This window comes from Triturus cristatus, chromosome 3_2 (genome assembly GCF_964204655.1).
Source record: "Triturus cristatus chromosome 3_2, aTriCri1.1, whole genome shotgun sequence".
In the NCBI taxonomy this organism is placed as follows: Eukaryota; Metazoa; Chordata; class Amphibia; order Caudata; family Salamandridae; genus Triturus; species Triturus cristatus.
In genome coordinates this window covers 272,730,288-272,751,146 of record NC_140584.1, presented here as the reverse complement: position 1 = coordinate 272,751,146, position 20,859 = coordinate 272,730,288, and positions in this window count along the sequence as shown.

The following is a 20,859-nucleotide window of genomic DNA, read 5'->3' as shown; positions in this document are numbered from 1 at the left end:
AATGACCTCAGGAATGTTATGGAAGAGCCATTTTTTGTGTTGCTGTATGACAAGCACCCTCCAACCTCCATCTTTTGTACCTTTCAGGTGCAGGGAATCAAAATGAATTCCTTAGCTGCCACAGTCATACACAACATACTCATGTTCTACTTCACCTAGAAAGGGTAAACAGACCTGTGTCACCTATGTCCCACGTGGATGGAGCAACTATTTACAAGGGAATGAAACCAACATTCAAACAGAAGCAAGTAGACTTCTCTTTCTGTCAAGCGACAGGTAATAGGGCTTGTTCCGCCATCTACAAACATTTGCTGCCACCACTGTGAGTCCTCTACCGTCAGATGAGCTGATGGCAGCCATACTCAGTAAAGGAGCAGTGCAGATGGCATGCCTCACTCTGGGTCAAATTCCATGTCACAGTGGGTCTTCAGTAGGCACACATGATTGCTGCTGAGAGCAGAAATCATAAGAAAGCCACTATGTGAACTCTAGGCAGTGCTGCATACTCGCCAGAGCCATGCAGAGGACCTTGTCTGTCCCAACAATTTTTGCATGCACCTATTCTATGCTTAGATCACTGCCTACATCTCTCACTGAAACTGTGGGGTACCGTATCCACCATGTGATGCTTCCTCAAGCAGATGCTTAGAATAAATATAGCATGAAGTGTGATCCACCATTTCTCACATACACCTATAAAAATCACCATGCATAACAGCAGCAGCAAGTTTTCTGCAACATGACCAGTCTATGTGCCAGGGCATAATAAAGCACACCCATTCCCTCCCACATGCGGAACTCCACAACCACATACTTCCCCTGAAAACAGTTCTGTCTGTAGTTGCTTCATACAGCTTAAGTTCTAAGATTTGATTTGATTTGGGTTTTCTAGAGTGTGTCAATGTCTGAAGGTGTTTTGGCGCTAGCGATTCCACCCGTCTAGACCTCATTTAAGCCGAAAATACCGCAGAGGTTTATAAGGAAAGTGAAAACAGCCAGGATTTTAGCTGTTTGTGAAAGCATAAAAAATTCAACTGGCTTCTGAGATGTTTGGGCATTTTGTTCCAAAATTGACTGGTATTGTAAACAAAGCTGAAAACCCCCGGATGCTTTCTTGATTCTGGGGACGATCACTGATCTTAACGTTGCAAATCGCAAAGGTCTTTTTGGAAAGTACCAATTACATTTGGTTTTTAGGTACTCAGGACCGATTCCGTGCAGTGCTTTATGTGCCAAGCACAGAGCATTGAAAATAATCCTATTTCTCACAGGGAACCAATGGAGTTCGGCTAATGTGCCAGATACTGACTTACATTTCAGGATTTTCTTCAATAGGCAACATGCTGCATTTTGCAGCATCTGGACCTTGTTCATTGGTCTCTGTTTGATGTCCATATAAAGGGCTCTACAACAATTAATCCTGGATATCATCAGGGAGAGGATAACAACTTTTTGCAGGTGTATAGGAATGAAAGGTAACGCCTTCCTAAGCAATTTGATTAAGAAAAATATGAGGAAGAAAGTTTGTTGATTTGCTCCATGAAAGACAACTTGGTGTCAAAAATGATCCAGAGGTTCCTTGCTTTGGGGACAGGTGCTGGAAGGGGACCCAATGATTGGGTCCACGAGCAGTGATTCCAAAATGTACCATCTTTACCGAATAAGGGAACCTCTGTTTTTTGGGAATTAAGCTTTAGACAATTCCTGCTCAAACAGCTAACAATGGCTATTTTATACAGGCTTTAAAACGGTCTGCAAACACATCAGCGTTGTTGGAGATAGATGTCACAATCTGTGTATCGTCAGCATACGCTATTATGGCAAAGCCAAAAGTATGAATAAGTTTGGCTAACTGGGCCACATAGACGTTAAATAGCATAGGACTGAGAGATGATCCCTGAGGAACCCCGCGGGGTAAAGAGTTTAGAACTAAACCCCCCAAAGGTCACCTTTTGTTTTCGGCCAGTTAGAAATGATTAGAGGAGGTCCAAAGCTACACCGGATACCCCAATTTCTGATAGCCATTCCAGTAGGATTTCATGGCTGACTGTATCGATGGCTGGGGATAGGTCCAACAATATCACCACAGCCTTCCCACCCCTGTCTATAGTCAGTCTGATCTCCTCTGAGATTGCTATTAAGGCAGTCTTGGTACTGTGTCTAGACCGGAACCCAGATTGTGTTTCATACAGAAATTTGTTGTTTTCCAGATAATGTGATAAAGTTTTGTTAAGGTTTTTTCTAATCACCTTAGCTGGAAAAGATAGCCGCTCTATGGGTTATAATGTTTTTGGATGTCGGGTCAAGAGATGGTTTCTTTAGGAACGGGAGAACAGAGACTTTTTTCCTGTCCATAGGAAAACATCTCCCCTTAATGATGATATTAAGCATACTCATCCGGACCGCGGCTATATTAGTCTTGTTGCAGCGCGGAAACCTGGGTATCGGGAATCAAGACAAAACCCCTTACCTAATATCCTCCTTCTGTCACAGACCAAATATCACATTAATACATACACTCCTACAATCATTGGTGGGGCCCATAACACCAACATTCACACTTCACTTCTCATTGGTCTGCACTTATAGGAGAGATGAATGTTCCAAGCGCTGACTTGAAAGGAATACCTTATAATCCTATAGGAAGAAAATTATTTACACATCTGTACATTAAACCCAATTTTTACCCATTGTAAACCTAAACATTAAGATGCTCTTCCCACGTGATCAATGGATCATTTAGTTGAGTTGGTATGGTGATTAACTCCAGCTAAATACACTCAAGATCCTGATTTATCCTTGCTTAATAAACGACCAAAACACATTTGCTTGTTAACCAATATTTTGTTTATCTAATTATTGCAAGAATGTGGTTTTATCTCCTGAATTTATTAATCATTACGCAATTCACAGACCACCATATTTACGTATTCTGGCTATTGGTTGTCCTATAAGTCATCAAATTTGGTCATCGATCAGTCAGAATTCGAAGGTCCTTCATGCAACACGCTACAGTCCCATGAATGATCAAGGACCAGAGTCGTGCAAGCATCTGTCAGTACCCATAGATTTTAGGAAGTCCTCAGTTCATCAAAGGAATGGGTAGCAATTCAATCTGTCTAAGATTCAGGAACACAGCGTCACTGTCGTCTCTGTCAGCAAAAAAATTATAAGGGAAAAAAAAAGAGCAAGAGCGACCCTCTCTATTCAATTGTGATTTTTACAAAATTTGGACTTCATCCATTGGTTAGTTAGGATCGTTTGATGCTGAAGTAAGCAAATTTGGTATAATTCAAGTGGTGATGTCATGGGTTCTTCTAAAGTCAGTCCATACTGGTTTGCTTGAGGAAGTCCATTGTTTTTCGTCTTGGCCGTCATCCCACAGTGACCTTGTTCAGGTACACCACGTTTAGAGTTCATGTTGAGGTCTAGAAGCCTTTATCGCATCGGCGCACTTCGCTCCATTCCTCGTGAGACAGTGGCCTCTTCGTCGTGTCACGTCGGCGACCATCTTTGTTTTTAGGCCCAAACAATAACTTAAGCGAAACAAACACAAAAGAATAATTAATACATAGAAATAATGAATAAAGTGTTAAACCCTCACTAATTCCCTTATGTGCTTGTGATTACTAGCATATAGCAACATTCAAAGCGTTCATATTCACCCATTGATGTCATCTGGTGCAACATTACGAAAACATCCCGAAAGCAACATATACCATGCAATACCCTATTTTCTACAGTTAGTATGCATACATGGGTTAATAAATAAAATTGTTCAGCCATGCAAATGCTAATCCCACGTGTATTTTGATTATTAGTAATGTCGATTAGTCTTCATGCAAACACATTAATATTATAATTAATAGATTATCGTAATTAGAATAAGCATGCAATTTAAGAGGGGAGGTATACAACATTTTGCACTACCCGCTCCATCAATCCCCCCTTTGGTGATTTTATCACCACACCATAAAAATGTTGTATACTTTTTCATAGAACCAAAGTGAATTCTTGCTTCCAATATTACATCTCAGTCTCCCCAATTTCTTCAATTTTGGCTGTCTTATACATATCTTCTTTTATTTCTTCTAATTCTATTTCTTCAAATTCCCTCTTCTGTCTCTTATTCTGTCTTCTTAAATTTTCTCTTTTTAACTTTTTCTGAACGTTCTTCCTTTTATAACAAAGACATCCTAATATTAATATTAATACTAAGAAAATCACACATGTTAATGGAAATAAGATTTTACCTATAAAGGTACTACCTAAACTTACTAAGAAATCTTTAATAGAAGATATTTTCTTAACAATCTTTCCCAAACACCTTCAATCTCCCGTGGTGTAATTTTGTCATGCAAATCAGTTATATTTTTAATATACATTTTCAAATCTTTACTCTCGTCTGGTATGTAAGTACAACAATGTTGGACTTTTAACATTCCACAGACTCCACCCTCTTTTGCCAATAATATATCAAGGGCAAGTCGATTTTGCATTACCATGGCACGCATGGCAACCATTCCAGTATTTACCAATAAAAATCCTCCAGCGGTGCTTTTTGACAAGCGATCCACTACTGTTGACAGTTTTCTAATTTTATTTGCATTCAGAGATATTCCCACTGCTGGTATCAATGCTCCAAAGATGTCACCTACAATTTCTGACCAAGATTCTCTCTTTCTACGTGCTAAATGACTACCTAAATTATGTACACCATCTTCTCCTCTTTCCATATGAAAGATCTTTGGGCAAACCAGGCCTACATAACATGTGCCATACCAATGGTCTGGCAAACGATAATACGCCCTGCTCCCACAGATAAAATATAATCCTGGAAAAACTGGATCATTTCCTCCTTTAAATCCCCATCCACCCATGATTCGGTATGTATCATGGCACTCACTGCTACATACAAAGTAATTATCATATGCAGTCTTATTCCTTCTAATACACAAATTTCCTTTCTGAGGCCAATCTAAAGCCATAGTTAGACTAGCTTCTCCCTTCAAGTGTTTTTCCATCTCTACATCCCAAACTGTCTTTTCTGCCTTTCCTTCAGAGGCCTTCCTTTGCATTTTCAGTCTCCTTTCTTCTAATTCTTTAGTCTCTAAGAAAAATTCACCTAATACTTTTGCAAGTTTTACCTTATTTAATTTGTTAATTAACGGTACTTGTGAAAATATGTTATCTACATCTGAAAAATAATACTCTAGCTTTCCTGTTTGATAAAATAAACTAGCTATCACACTACATGTTATTCCATAAGTTACAGGAAGGTGGTGATAGGTCACTCCCTCCGAAACAGATGCAGGTAACTGCATACAAACGTAGCAGTCCCTCACGTCCATTGTCTTTACATATTCGTACAGTAATTTTAAAAATACATTGTTAGAAAAATCAGTTATAGACCTGTCTTTATGCAAATAATGTTTATCTATTCCAGTCGGATCTACCTTTTGAATCTGCTCTATATTAGTCTTATTTTCACTATGTCCTTTTATAGTGTCTAAGTTAACCTTAAATGTAATCATCAAAGCTAATATACTCCATAGAAGCATTAGTAATCCTGTTCAACAACAACACATTTTACACCATCGCTTCAAAAATATACATCTACCTTTTCAACCATCTGTGTTAGCCATTTCGTGAAATGAACAGTGACTTTTGACTTATTCTCTTCTACTTCACAACTAGTTTATCTAACCCAAGGCTCTAAGCACCTACTTGGTTCTACCAGTTTTTATCTTTTTCCTTATTTATTGTCTTTCCATCAGCAGCATTCTTCACCTTTCCTTCGTTTTCTAGATATAGGATTTCCTGAACATCCGTCTCTTCTCCAATATCGGATAAGATAACTCTCGGGATTTCAGATTCTTCGTCTTCCTCAACCACTTCTGGTATAGTCACCTCTGGATTTTCTTGGCTATCTGCCTCTTCTTTAATTTCAGGCAGGGCTACATATGTCCATTCCGGTGACTTATACTTCTGGTTAGGCTTCCTTGTTCTTTTGCTTTCCTCAATTACAACTGTTTCTTCGTCTTTTGATTTTTCTTGACTCGTTATTTCATTCACCTGTTCAGCTCTTTGTGATTTTACTCGTGTCAGTCGGTATCTCAGCTTCTTTATTTTATTCGGCCAAACTTCATCCTTTGCTGATCTTTTCAGTTTATTTCCTTTATCATTCCTTTCAGTCCTCCAAGCTCTCTTTCTTAAGACTCTACCTTCTGGTACTTCGTCTTCACTTTCTTCCGACTCTGTTCCAACTTGCTTTTTCCTTCCAACCTCTTTTCTTTCTTTTGCTTCTTTCGTTTTCCCTACTTCTGTCCCTCCTTGGGTTTCTTGCGCACAATCTTCCTGCTGGCTACTTGTCCCTTTCTCTAACTGGATGTTGGATTTCCCTACACCTCCTCGGGGGTCTTCCACAAGAATCTTTCCCTCTCTCTCTGTATCTGGCACCTGTCCATCTAAGTCTGTTACTTCAGGTGGAATTTCTCTCAATTTTTCATCTGGAATTTCTTTATCAACAATTTCTTCAACTGTCTTTTCGCTATCTTTTTCTTTTCTCGAATGTAAATTTGCTTGTTCAGTCTCTGAGTCTGAGCTGGTACCAGAAATTTGTAATCTTCTTTTCAGGGAAATGCTTTTTGGGACGACTGTTTGATCTATCTCCAATTCCCCCCTTTCAGGGTTTTCTTTTGTTCTTGTCTCTTCCTCATCTGATTCAGTACTTGATTCTGTTTCATCAAAATATTCCTTTTCTGTGCTATCCACTGGATTTGGGATTCTCAATGTGTGACTTCATGAATCCAGTTTTTGATTCCAGCACACTTTACAGCTGTTGTTGTAGTCAAAATCACTTGTCGTGGTTTTCCCCACCTTGGAACCAAACAGTTTCTTCTTCTGTGTACTTTGATTCTTACCCAGTCCCCTGGGCTCAGGTCATGAGCTTGCTTCTTTTCAAGGGTGGTGGCATCCGCGCCAACCCGATGAAACACAGAATGAACTGCGTCAGCCAGGCTTTTACAGAAATCCAACACCATGTCATTAGTTATAGGCAACAGCTTGTTGACTGGTATGAACACATGGCGCATTGCTCTTCCCATGATAATTTCATGGGGGCTCAACCCTGTGGTTCTGTCTGGAATTGATCTAATTGTCATGAGTACTAGAGGCAAGACATCGGGCCATTTCATACCCGTGGCTAAACACATTTTCCCCATCCTGTTTTTGATAGTACCATTCATTTGTTCCACCACACCAGAAGCCTCTGGGCAATAGGCACAATGTAGTTTTTGCTGTAAATTTAATGCAGTTTTATGATCTCATTCTGGAAATGTCTTCCTTGATCTGATTCAATTGTTACTGGGAACCCGAATCTGGGAATAAATTCCCTCAAAAGCAATTTTGCCACTGTGATTCCATCATTTCTTCTCGTTGGGTAAGCTTCTACCCATCTCGAAAACAAACAGACCATAGCTAGAACATACCTCAACCTGTTACAAGGAGGCATTTCAATGAAGTCTACTTGCATTCTGGTAAAAGGTCCTCCTTCTCGACCTATTGTTCCTAGACTCACTACTGTCTTTCTTCCTGGGTTGTATTGCTGACATATAAGACATCTCTGACGAAGACTTTCTGCTACAAGTCTAAATTTTGCATTGTAACAGGTCTGTTTAAACAACCTTATCATGGCATCTCTCCCTATGTGTCCCTGTCCATGATAAATCCGTGCCATGGCAGACATCATGCTATCAGGCATAACTGGTCTTCCATCCCGATAGACCCATACATGATCCTTCTCTTGTGGAAATATGGATTTTTATGGTCAGTTATGTCCCCTATCTTGGACCCCAACGGTTTCATGTATAAACCATGAGTACATGTATGTTTCCTCCAGTTCCAGTTATGAAGACGCAAACACATGTGTGTCCACCGTCAACATGTCCTCTTTCAGATCCGCCATGAATGGGCCGGATATTCTATTCCTAAGTATGAAAGGCCACCGGCTTTATATGGTTCACTTATCCCATTTTACAGTTCAGACGAGTAGGCCCTGATTCTGCCATCAAGTCTTTTCTGCCTTCTGCCTCTGAAAGCTCCAGTCTGAGCTCGCATCTGTACCCATGAACTTTGTCCTACTCCCTGCGCGGCTAACGGTGCCTGACTCCAGCCTGTTGCCTGCCAAAAACTGTATTTCACCTTCAAGATTATCTGCTTTGCTCCGCTCCCTATCCAATACATTCCTGTCTAGTAGTTTAAGTAAACATTCTCCCAGCTACCGAGCAAAGGGCCCGGCTTCTCTGTCTTCATGCAAGTAATTAATAGCCCTATTACTTTGGAAGATTTCTGCCCTCGCTTCTAGTGTAGACACTTAGACGCTTGTACACGCACTAACGGACAGTATAGTCAGTATAGAATAAGATTCTATCCTAAGAGACCTTTCTTTCTGGATAACACAGTTCTTTAAACATAGGATATTAGATATGATTTGGGATTAGGTTGACATAACCCCAGACTTCTGTCTCCACATGTAGAGCTAAATGTCAAGTCCCCTTCATCCCCTAGTTACACGTCAATCACACGTCATGCTGCTGCGCGCGCATCTCTGCCAAGTATTTCCGCTGACATTGCGAAATTCTTTCATGGAACCACCCATTTATGACATCATACCTGATGATGTTCTTTAGTTACACCCACTTTAGTTACGCATGTATGTTCTTATCTTTGTTATCAACTGTTACGCCTCCGGCATCTGTTTTACTGTAATGCCTATTGTATATAAATGATTACTTGTCAATAAAGTGGGGTCCTTCACTTCCTGAACCTTCGTGGTGATGGAATATGGAGTCCTCAATTCGAATTGATTTTGGAATAAAGCCCGTTCCGAACCTCTAATACCACGGATTCTGCCTCTTATTTTACTGAGCTATTATTATAGATTTTCCGCATCAAATTAAGTCCCGGTAATTAAATTATTTACCACATATATGGCGCCCGAACAGGGACACTTTCTCATCTCACGCGCCGGAGGTGCGTTGCAGGCCCGGTCTCCTGTCACAGCTGGACGGACAACAACGCGTACCCACAGGATTTCCTGTATCTCCCTCCTGCCGAGCGGGGGTAACTGAGGCTGCGATCAACACCCAGACGAGGCGGTGAGAAGTGCGAAGTATCCCGACCAGAGCCTAGCTGAGAGAGCAAGATCCGAGGTATACAGAGGCCCACCAGTTCCGAAGTTCCAAAGTATCGAGTCGAGTCCAGTCCGGTCCGAGTCCAGTTCAGTTCAGTTCCGAGGCCTTCCGTTCCGAGCTACCCGGTGAGTACCATTGTCGGGGAGGCGTTCTGACGTGCACATAGGTTGTGCCGGTCAAGACGGGTTTGGGTACACAAATCCGGTCTGCACTGTTTCAGCAGTGTATCTGTACTGTTTAGCAGTATATCAAGTATGTCTAGTATATGAAGTCAGAATTATCTAGTTAGTATCGAGTATTATGCTTAGTGAACGGCCATCATTGTTGTTCATTAAATGTTAAATGTTAAATGTTTTAAATACGTTCTGCATATTGTGGTGTGAATGACTGTTCATTATTGTGTTTCGTTGTATTAAACGTGTTCAAAATTAGGTATCAGATCAGATCAGTTCTCAAAATGCCGCTCTTTTCGAAATTAAGACAGATCAAAACTAGAAAAGGGTTACTCGAAGAAGCTGTTCCCATTCCTCCTAGGGACACTCCAGGGTACTTTATGTATCATAAACATGGCCTAGACGCCATATTATTTCTTGATTTATGGGTAGACTACACCAAGGAATTACCAGAAAGTCAGAGGTGGCCCGCAGCTGGGACCTGGGATGCAGATTGCATCGTGAAAGTAGAGGAAGAATTATGGAAAAAGAAAGCTAGACAATCACAGAAAGACGCCATTGAATTATGGCGTAAAGAATCGTATAGACGTACAGAAAAAGCACGTAGACAGGAAGAGAAGAGTAAGGAGAATTTAAATAAAGTTCGAGAAAACATATTAATTGAAGAAGGTACTCGAGTAAAATCAGAACAAGTAGACAGACAACGAAATGCCCTTATGAATGGTATGTATCCTCTCCTGGCCGAAGGATTACCTAAGGCTACTCCGGAGATACCAAAAGACTTGCCACCCCCATTGTTTCCGATAAAAGTACATCCCAAAGGGCATCCCAGAACCGCAGAAGATGTTTTTCTTTCCTCTTATTTAGACGACGCAGCTCCCGAGTATGCTAATGCTGCGCCACATAGACCGCATGCAGAGGGGGTTCAACGCCAAGACCCTCTTCCGTCTGTACCTCCGCAACAGCAAACTCCGACACAAGTTCAGTCAAGCACATCTGCTTCGACATCTGTATCCACACCTATAGTTGCTATATCACGTTCGACGAATCCTTTCACATCCAGCACCCCAGGTGGGGCTACCGGAGGTACATCAGACATTTTTTCCACGCCACCCAGAGTAAATAAACTTTCCTTTCAAGAATTAGCCCACCAACGTACGCCCAAACTAGTAACTCCCAACACGCTCAAGGAACTTCTAATAGATTGTAGATATGACCCTGTGCCCGGAAAAGGGGACGAAATGATGCTAGCATCATTACGTATCCGACGAGCTGCTATATATTTAGGGAAGCTACCAGGAATGACTACACACTTAGAAAATATATATCATTTTGTCCAGTCAGGGCGAGATTCTGAGAGTATTAACAGAGCCATGGAGTACCAAAAAGTGGAAATACAGGGGGAACTGTTACGTTTCCTCATAAATTGTGTGATCAGAAATCAAGACCAACCAGGGGTAAATCCGAAAGAAATGCAAATTCTTACCACATGGAGTCAGAATATATCAGAGGGGAGACATGATAAACGATCATGTATAGTAGCTATGTGCCGAAAGATCCGCAAAGAAATAGAACGAATACACGAAGAAAGATTAGCAGTAGATGAACCTGAACAAACCGAAGACGAGGAAGAATTAGAACTGCCCACGGGACAGTTAGAAACCATGGCCTATGTAGGTAGAGGAAGATCTTGCAATAATACTAGATGCTTCACTGATCCGATACGTCCGGTACATCCAGATAATAGCAGAAATTTCCAAACTCCTATAATAAATATAAGGTCCCCCGAACATTCGTTCCAAGCCGCTGACAACCTACTCCGAGAACGAAGGGGTTATCATATACTCGATTCTATGGACGAACAAGAATTAGCCAGGTCAGCCGTTCATTGGGTTGATAGTCCCGGAAAATATAGTGATGATACATTAGCACACACGTTTTTGAACCTCGCCCCAGATGAACAGCGTTTAGCTGGTATCTATATGATTCAACAACTCCTTATATTATATAAAAGCCAACACTCCGATCCTGGTCCCTTACCTAATATCTTGACTGAATTACTCACGAATAAATGGAGAGGTTCAGGTACTGAGCTAATTAGAGAAATACTAGAAACCAGAAAGCAGTACATTCTTTTTGTATGTCCCGAACATGTTTCACTGCCCATCAAGGAAAGAACGACGTACTATATGGATAGACAGAATCCCTTACGCGAAGTGCACCCGATAAAAGGTGAGGACAATCAGTTTAAACGTGTGTTTGTATACACACCCATATCTAAAATAGAACTATTGGAAATGAAGAAGGTGGTACCCAGTCATGACAAAGACCCAGCGGGTTTCCACCGAGAAATTAAAGACATGTTGCTCATGGGAGAGTATACCTACCCCGACATTATGACAATATTGAAGGTATTAATGCCTGCGGGCATTTATGAAAAACTCAAGGAAAAAGATTGGGAGGTGGGAGACCAAAAGATAGATTGGACAGCATTAGAAAACGAAGAAAAAGCTCGAGGTCCAGGTGCAGGGCTTGGGGAGAAGACCAAAACACTACCAGGTTTACTAGTACAGGTACTGCCACGTTTATTAACTACGAAAAAGGAAGACTGGGGTGCAATCTCAGCCTGTAAACAAAAACCAGACGAAGACACTAGTGATTTCTACGCCCGATTCGAAAAATGTTTTGGTATAAATAGTGGAATAAAAGCAAGTAGCGAGTCGTATCCACATCTGTTTGTGACAAAGTTAGTTGAAAATTCTTTGCCCCAAGTTAAGAATATAGTATTGAAATTCGAGAGTACCTGGCAAGGTAACACTCCGTCACAAATGTTACAAATGCTACAGTACCATCACAATAGAATTAGAGAGGAACAAGAACATGAACAAAGACGCATGAAAGACACGAAAATGAAAATGCTAGTTTCCCAGACAGTTCCAGCTGACGGTCATAAAAAGGGTATGACACAGTCCAGTGTTTCAACAGGTCCTGTAAAAGGGACATGCAACTATTGTAAACAGCCAGGCCATTATGTACACGATTGTCCAGTTTTAAAACATAATATCGCCATAGGTAATACTAAAGAAAGACCACGGCCACTTAGACAGGATCAGAACCAACAAGGAGCTCCGCAGCATGCACAGGCCATGCCAGCTCCGCAACAGTCTATGCCAGCTCCACCACCGCAGCCTATTGCTGCTACACAAACAACGACACGACAGATGTACCAGACCGCACAGTATGACTACCCTGATTATCAACGATACTCATGAAACAGCCTAGAGAGGGAAGTTGGCTTACCCCTTATTGAGGTCCCTGTAGATCAAGAAGGACCTTATGTACACAGTGAACTATTAGGCCAAGATAGAAAATTTTTACTTGATACAGGGGCAAGCCGAACAACAATAAAACGTAGTGAAGTTCCAGGGGCACCCCTCTCAGGCTCACAGAATATTTCCCTTGGTTTTTCAGGAAAACCTATCGTTAACGAAGTATCACAGCCTCTTCCCCTTACGATTGGTCCTTTGACACGAACTACAGATTTATTGCTTACTAAATCATGCCCAGAAAACTTGTTAGGTATAAAAACTTTGAAAGCTCTAGGAGCTATAATATGTTGTTCTCCGGAAGGAGTAAGATTGTTTTTACGTGATTTCAAAGGGCACTATGTGTCCCGAGACATGGATCACCGACTGCAGACTTTACCCACACATTTATGGGCACAAGGCCCTACAGATGTTGGTTGCATGAACATTACACCATATCGAGTCACACTAAAGGCAGGAGCGGTACTACCACGAATGCGACAATACAAGTTACCACCAGATGCTGTAGTGGCTTTACTGCAAATCATTGACGAACTTATTACCCAAGGAGTGGTTGTGGAAACAGACTCCAATGTATGTAATTCACCGATAATTCCGATTCTTAAACGAACTGATCCAAAGGCCCCGCCAGTATATCGATTGGTCATTGATTTGCACGAATTAAATAAATGTATTGTACCACAATACCCCGTAGTTCCAGACATTTCTTCATTACTGACAGCTATTGATTCCGAAGCAACATTCTTTACTGTAATTGATCTCAAGAATGCCTTTTTCAGCGTCCCAATAGATCCGGAAAGCCAATACTTGTTCGGATTTAGTTTAAATGGACGAAGCTTTAAATTCACACGCGCACCCCAAGGATTCACAGAAAGCCCCAGCATCTATAGCCAAGCACTGAAACGAGAACTTGACAGTATCCACATGCCAGTCAACACTGCCCTGCTTCAATATGTCGATGATCTGCTGATCACCGCCCGAAGCGAACCTGAATGTGAAAAAGCCTCACTGACGGTTTTACATTTTTTGGCCGAAAAGGGGCACAAGGTGTCCCCTTCTAAGCTGCAATTCTGTGTCCAGCGAGTTGTTTACCTTGGTCACTCGCTGTCCAAGGAGGGAAGGCAGCTTACACCCGACCGCATACAGTTAATTGCTAACATGCCAATACCCAAGACACAAAAGGAGGTGCGGGCTTTTATAGGCCTCACTTCATATTGTAGGCAGTGGATCCCTCAGTATGCATTTCTAGCAAAACCACTCATTCAGTTGACAACACAGGAGGCAGCCACATCGACTGTCCTCCCTTGGACTCAGGAACATACACACGCCTTTGAAAGTTTAAAGAAAGCTTTATGTCAAGCACCCGTTTTAGCAACACCATGTTACTATAAACATTTTACACTCTTTGTTACAGAACGCGAAGGTACTGCTTTGTCAGTACTCACTCAGGAACAAGCAGGATCACACAAACCATGTGCTTATTTTTCTAGTACATTAGATCCCGTAGCTCAGGCTCTGCCTGCGTGCCTGAAATCAGTGGCAGCAACAGCTTTAGCAATCAGACAAAGCGATGCCATAGTGTTAGGACATCAATTGACAGTACAAGTACCACATGCAGTAGAGGTTCTCTTGAACCGCACACAGACACAACACTTGACTATAGCACGACTCACTGGTTACGAATTAACATTGTTTCAGCCACACATAGAAATCAGACGTTGTAGTACATTGAATCCTGCCACTCTTTTGCCAGTAAACGGAACAGACCCACTTGCACATGATTGTATTGAAGTTATTACTATCACGACGAAACCCAGACAAGACTTGACAGACGTCCCATTGACAGATTCCGACCTGACGTTGTATGTAGATGGTTCATGTATGAGAACAAGTACAGGAGAGCTAGTGGCCGCGTATGCAGTCACAACAGACACTGAAGTCATCGAAACAAATCGTATTAATACCTTGTCAGCTCAAGCAGCAGAGCTCATCGCTCTGACACAAGCCTGTATTCAAGCCACAAATAAGAAAGTCAACATATACACAGATTCACGTTATGCATTCGGAGTCGTCCATGACTTCGGCGTGCTGTGGCGAGAGAGAGGTTATTTAACTTCTCACGGTACCCACATTCAGCACGGACCCCTCATTCATGCCTTACTAGATGCAATACATCTACCCACTGCAATATCAATTATGAAATGTAAAGCTCATACGAAAGTTACTGATATCATTTCCCAAGGCAATGATTTAGCTGACAGAACAGCTAAACAGACTGCTCAAATCCACACGTCTGACATGACAAAGACAATAGTTCCGACACCAACACATTGCATGATGGTTAAGGATCCCGCTCTTGACGTAATTGACATACAGACACATGCTACACCAGATGAAATAAAGAAATGGACTGAATTAGGAGGGACCCAAACGGATCAAGGATGGATGACGAAGGAAAAATCTGTGTGGTTCCTTCCTGATTCAATGGTCCAAGTTATCATTAACACTGTACATAGTCCAGCGCACCTAGGAGAAAAAGCTATGCTGGACAGCATTCAACACATTTGGTTCAACAAACATTTACGAGCAGCAGCTAAACAAAAAGTCCGTACCTGTATGATCTGTTGTCAGTTTAACCCAGGTAAAAGCATTCCCGTAGAACAGGGTGGATTTCAGCCTCCTGATCACTCTTTTGAAGTCCTCCAGATGGATTATATCCAGATGGAACGATGTCGAGGATTCAAATATGTTCTCGTAGTTGTCTGTGCTCTTTCCCGTTGGACAGAGGCATACCCGGTTTCAGATTACACTGCCCCGACTACTGCCAAACAGTTGGTTCGAGAATTTTTCCCACGATACGGTTTACCACGTGTTGTCTACTCAGATAACGGCCAGCCGTTCTCCTCCGAACTAATGAAACACGTTTCACTTTTGTTAGGCTATCAGTGGAGATTTCACTGTGTCCGACACCCCGAGGCAGCAGGTCTCGTGGAACGACATAATCAAACTCTGAAAATTAGATTGTCCAAAATATGTAGAGAGAAAGGTGTCGACTGGGTAGTAGCCTTACCAGTTGCACTCTTTTACATGAGAATGGTAGCGCACTCTCGAACAGGGCTATCCCCTTATGAGGTGGTCTTTGGTAGACCACCAAATATGTGGGGGACGCCTATACCACGAAAAATAACTGATGTTGACTGTAACATGCTGACAGATTACTTGGCTTCCTTGATGTCTGCACTACAATCTTGTCGTTCACAGGTAGCTGCAGCCTTTCCCGACAACACCGAGGTGAAACCCCATGACGTAATTCCAGGGGATTTGGTGTTAGTGAGGAATTTTGACCGGAAGTCCCAGCTGGATCCTAGGTGGAGATCGCCTCAACTCATACTGTTAACAACGAGGACAGCCGTGAAGATCGAAGGTCGAAAAGGCTGGATACATTCAAGTCATATCAAGAAATTTCATGGACTACCTTCCGATGTAAATGACACACCTTGCGTGTCTTCACCGATTGACTCAAAGCTTCCTTTGGTTGAACTGAATGACAAAGAACAATACAGACTAAAATTAAGGTCCACCAAGTCAGACAATTTGATTGTTTAAGTCCTCTCCAAGGTGAATCGGTCGAATTTGTCCCTGACATGAATCCCCTAGACCTGAATAGAGAAAGACACCGAAGGAAGCGAATGAAACAACATGCGTACTATAAATCACTGCGTAGTCATTGCACAGTGACGTTATTAATTTTGTTTTTCTTATGTCTTTTAATAATAGCTGCAAGTATATTGTTGCACATATATTATCCTATTTCTAAACATGTTCATAATGTTACTGCTGAACATTCTTTTAGTGAACTTCCCCCGCATGAGTTGTCATATAGATTTGCGCTGCGCAACAACACTTTTATTAGTATGTTACATCATTCCCATCAGGTTAGCAATGCTACAAATTGTTGGATATGTGGCCGACTCCCTCCCTATCAGAACTATAAAGGAATTCTGCCTCTCTTCCCATACCCGTTCACACACAATGGCTCCTGTGGAGCATGGTTTAGTCTAATTAATTCCCAAGATTCGAATTCCGCAGTTTATCAAGACAACTGGGTATGGGGAAACCTGCACTTAGTTTTACTTAAAGTCTGCTACCCTGACAAGAAGGGACTTCCCAAAAGAACAGGAACTGATCTAGAAAATGAAGTATATGGATTAGGTAATTTCACGCTTAATCTCATGATCCTGAATGTCGAATCCGAACCTGCACCAATTTTGCCCGCTATGTCAGTATTTCCAGTTAAAGGTGAATTATGTATAAGAAAGAATGGCTCTATACACATGGGCCACAGTAAATGCACCACTGTAATAGAATTCAGTGATCAAGGCAAGTCTACATTTAGAGCTTCTCGCCATTCCTATTTTGTATGTGGTCAGACTGCATATATACGTTTGCCTCTAGATTGGGATGGTACCTGCTATATTGGATTCCTTTTGCCACCTGTTTTCCTAGCCCCTCCTGATTATCATAGAAATACTCATTTAGTACACAATAGAGAACGGAGAGATCTCCCAATAGTCGATTACACTGAGACAGCATGGGAAAAATACACAGATTTCAATAAAGGTCTCTTCCCCTATATAGGTACAGTTACCAATAGTAAGCTGATACGTAGATTAACCAGAACCCTTGAAGCAGTAGTGAACGAAACTATTTCCGCCTTAGGCAATTTAACAGAAGAGCAGTCTGCTATGCGGATTGTTGTGCTTCAAAATCGTCTTGTCCTTGACGTCATCCTGGCCGATAGGGGCGGAGCTTGTAGGGTCATCGGATCAAGCTGTTGCATTTTCATACCAGAAAATTCGCCATCTGTATATAAAGCCATAACTCGCCTTCATAAGATTGTAAGCCAGATACACCAGAATTCAGGCACCTGGACTTGGTCCAGTTGGTTTTGGAGTGTATTATCTACCTTTGGATGGAGGGTCCTATCCTTCCTAGGTATTGGCTTTCTCATACTATTCAGTTGCTGTTTATGCCTACAATGTGGACCAGCGATTTGTGGTCTGTGTGCCACCTCGTGTATCCCACATCCAAGTTTTCATTCAAGATTCCGGAAGAAGAAAGAAGAACAAATGATGCTATATGAACAGATCAACGGATTGATGAAGATTGATATCTCTTAAGGACAAGTAGGGGACAAGGAGGGAATGTGGAAATATGGATTTTTATGGTCAGTTATGTCCCCTATCTTGGACCCCAACGGTTTCATGTATAAACCATGAGTACATGTATGTTTCCTCCAGTTCCAGTTATGAAGACGCAAACACATGTGTGTCCACCGTCAACATGTCCTCTTTCAGATCCGCCATGAATGGGCCGGATATTCTATTCCTAAGTATGAAAGGCCACCGGCTTTATATGGTTCACTTATCCCATTTTACAGTTCAGACGAGTAGGCCCTGATTCTGTCATCAAGTCTTTTCTGCCTTCTGCCTCTTAAAGCTCCAGTCTGAGCTCGCATCTGTACCCATGAACTTTGTCCTACTCCCTGCGCGGCTAACGGTGCCTGACTCCAGCCTGTTGCCTGCCAAAAACTGTATTTCACCTTCAAGATTATCTGCTTTGCTCCGCTCCCTATCCAATACATTCCTGTCTAGTAGTTTAAGTAAACATTCTCCCAGCTACCGAGCAAAGGGCCCGGCTTCTCTGTCTTCATGCAAGTAATTAATAGCCCTATTACTATGGAAGATTTCTGCCCTCGCTTCTAGTGTAGACACTTAGACGCTTGTACACGCACTAACGGACAGTATAGTCAGTATAGAATAAGATTCTATCCTAAGAGACCTTTCTTTCTGGATAACACAGTTCTTTAAACATAGGATATTAGATATGATTTGGGATTAGGTTGACATAACCCCAGACTTCTGTCTCCACATGTAGAGCTAAATGTCAAGTCCCCTTCATCCCCTAGTTACACGTCAATCACACGTCATGCTGCTGCGCGCGCATCTCTGCCAAGTATTTCCGCTGACATTGCGAAATTCTTTCATGGAACCACCCATTTATGACATCATACCTGATGATGTTCTTTAGTTACACCCACTTTAGTTACGCATGTATGTTCTTATCTTTGTTATCAACTGTTACGCCTCCGGCATCTGTTTTACTGTAATGCCTATTGTATATAAATGATTACTTGTCAATAAAGTGGGGTCCTTCACTTCCTGAACCTTCGTGGTGATGGAATATGGAGTCCTCAATTCGAATTGATTTTGGAATAAAGCCCGTTCCGAACCTCTAATACCACGGATTCTGCCTCTTATTTTACTGAGCTATTATTATAGATTTTCCGCATCAAATTAAGTCCCGGTAATTAAATTATTTACCACACTCTCTTGGTGCACATCCTGCTTTTACCCACTGCTTCATTTCCTCATCTCCTGCTTCTTCCTGTACTTGTCTCACTTCCTCCCAGGTACCCACAAGGTTAGTAAACAGTAATGTGCAAGAAGTCACTTCTTTCTCCTTTCCCCTATTGATTGAATTCTGATTTCGTGCACAGTATTGAGCCATATCATTGACATATTTGTTGCCACGGCGATGTAGTCGCCAGACTGATTATGTGCAGCACACTTCACAGCAGCCAATTGCTTAGGCAGCTGTATCGCCTCAAGCAATTTTCCAACCACTTCAGCATTCTTAATGGGCGTTCCACTTGATGTCAGAAATCCTCTCTGTAGCCATATTTGGCCAAAGTCATCCACCACACCAAAACCATACTGGCTGTGAGTGATCACAGTCACTCTCACACCTTTCCCAATCTTACATGCTCTAGTCAAAGCAACAAGTTCAGCTACTTGGTCTGATTTCACTCCTTTCAGATAGGATGCTTCCATTACTGCTGCAACCGTGCATACTGCATATGCTGCACTCAACATTCTATCATCTGTTCTCAAACAAGAACCATCTACAAACACCACAAAATCACTTTCTGGCAATGGTACATCTTTTATATCTGGACGTGGCTTGGTACAGAAATCGAGTACATCCAGACAATCATGATCTGCTTTATCTCTGACTTCCACTTTCTCAGCATCAGGCAATAATGTTGAAGGATTCACATTCAAACACCTCTCAAGGCTCACATTCGTTGCACCTAATATGACTTTCTCATATTTAGTCGTCCGACTATGTGTCATGTATTGAGTGCGACTCCTTGTTAAAAGGATTGCCACATCATGAGGTACAAACACTTTCACAGGATATCCCATCACAATTCCTTCACTTTGTTCCAGGCTTCGACATGGAGCAGCCACTGCTTTCAAGCACCCGGGTAAAGCTACAGCTACTGGGTCTAGCATTGATGAAAAATATGCAATTGGTCTTCTCAGTTTTCCATGTTTCTGAATTAATACAGAAAGTGCACATCCATTCCTCTCACTGCAATACAACTCAAACTCCTTCTCATAATCCGGCATTCCCAATGCTGGCGCTTCACACAAACCATCTCTCAATTGTTTAAAAGCTGCCAATTCTTCTTTGTTCAAATCAATGGGATCTTTCACATCACTTTTTGTCAAGCGTACCAATGGCTTTGCGATCAGGGAGAAATTGCTTATCCATTGACGACAATATCCAACCATTCCAAGAAACAACCTTACCTCTCTTTGTGTCATAGGGGCTCTCATTCCTTTTATGATCCTGATTCTGTCTATTGTTATTTTCCTCAGACCCTTTTCGAGGTTATGGCCTAAGTAATGTACTTCTTTCTTACAAAATTGCAATTTTGTTGGTGACACCTTAAGTCCTTCATCAGCCAGATGATTCAACAATGTTATAGTGTCCGTTACACAGGCCTCACGAGTCTTTGACGCCACAAGTAGGTCGTCCATAAACTGTACTAGCACTGAATTCTCAACATGAGAATAGGACAACATGGCACAACAATTTTGTTTATCTTTCTCAAATCTTGTACTATCCTGAACTTTCCATTAGGTTTTTTCAGTCCCATAATTGGGGAATTACATGGACTACTCATTATTTCCCTCAAAATGCCTTGTTTTATCATTTTCTCAATTATAGGGGTAACTTCTTCAACTATCTCAGGTGTCAATTTATATTGCGGGATATTTGGATACCTTATTCCTTCCTTCACTGTTATTTTTACTG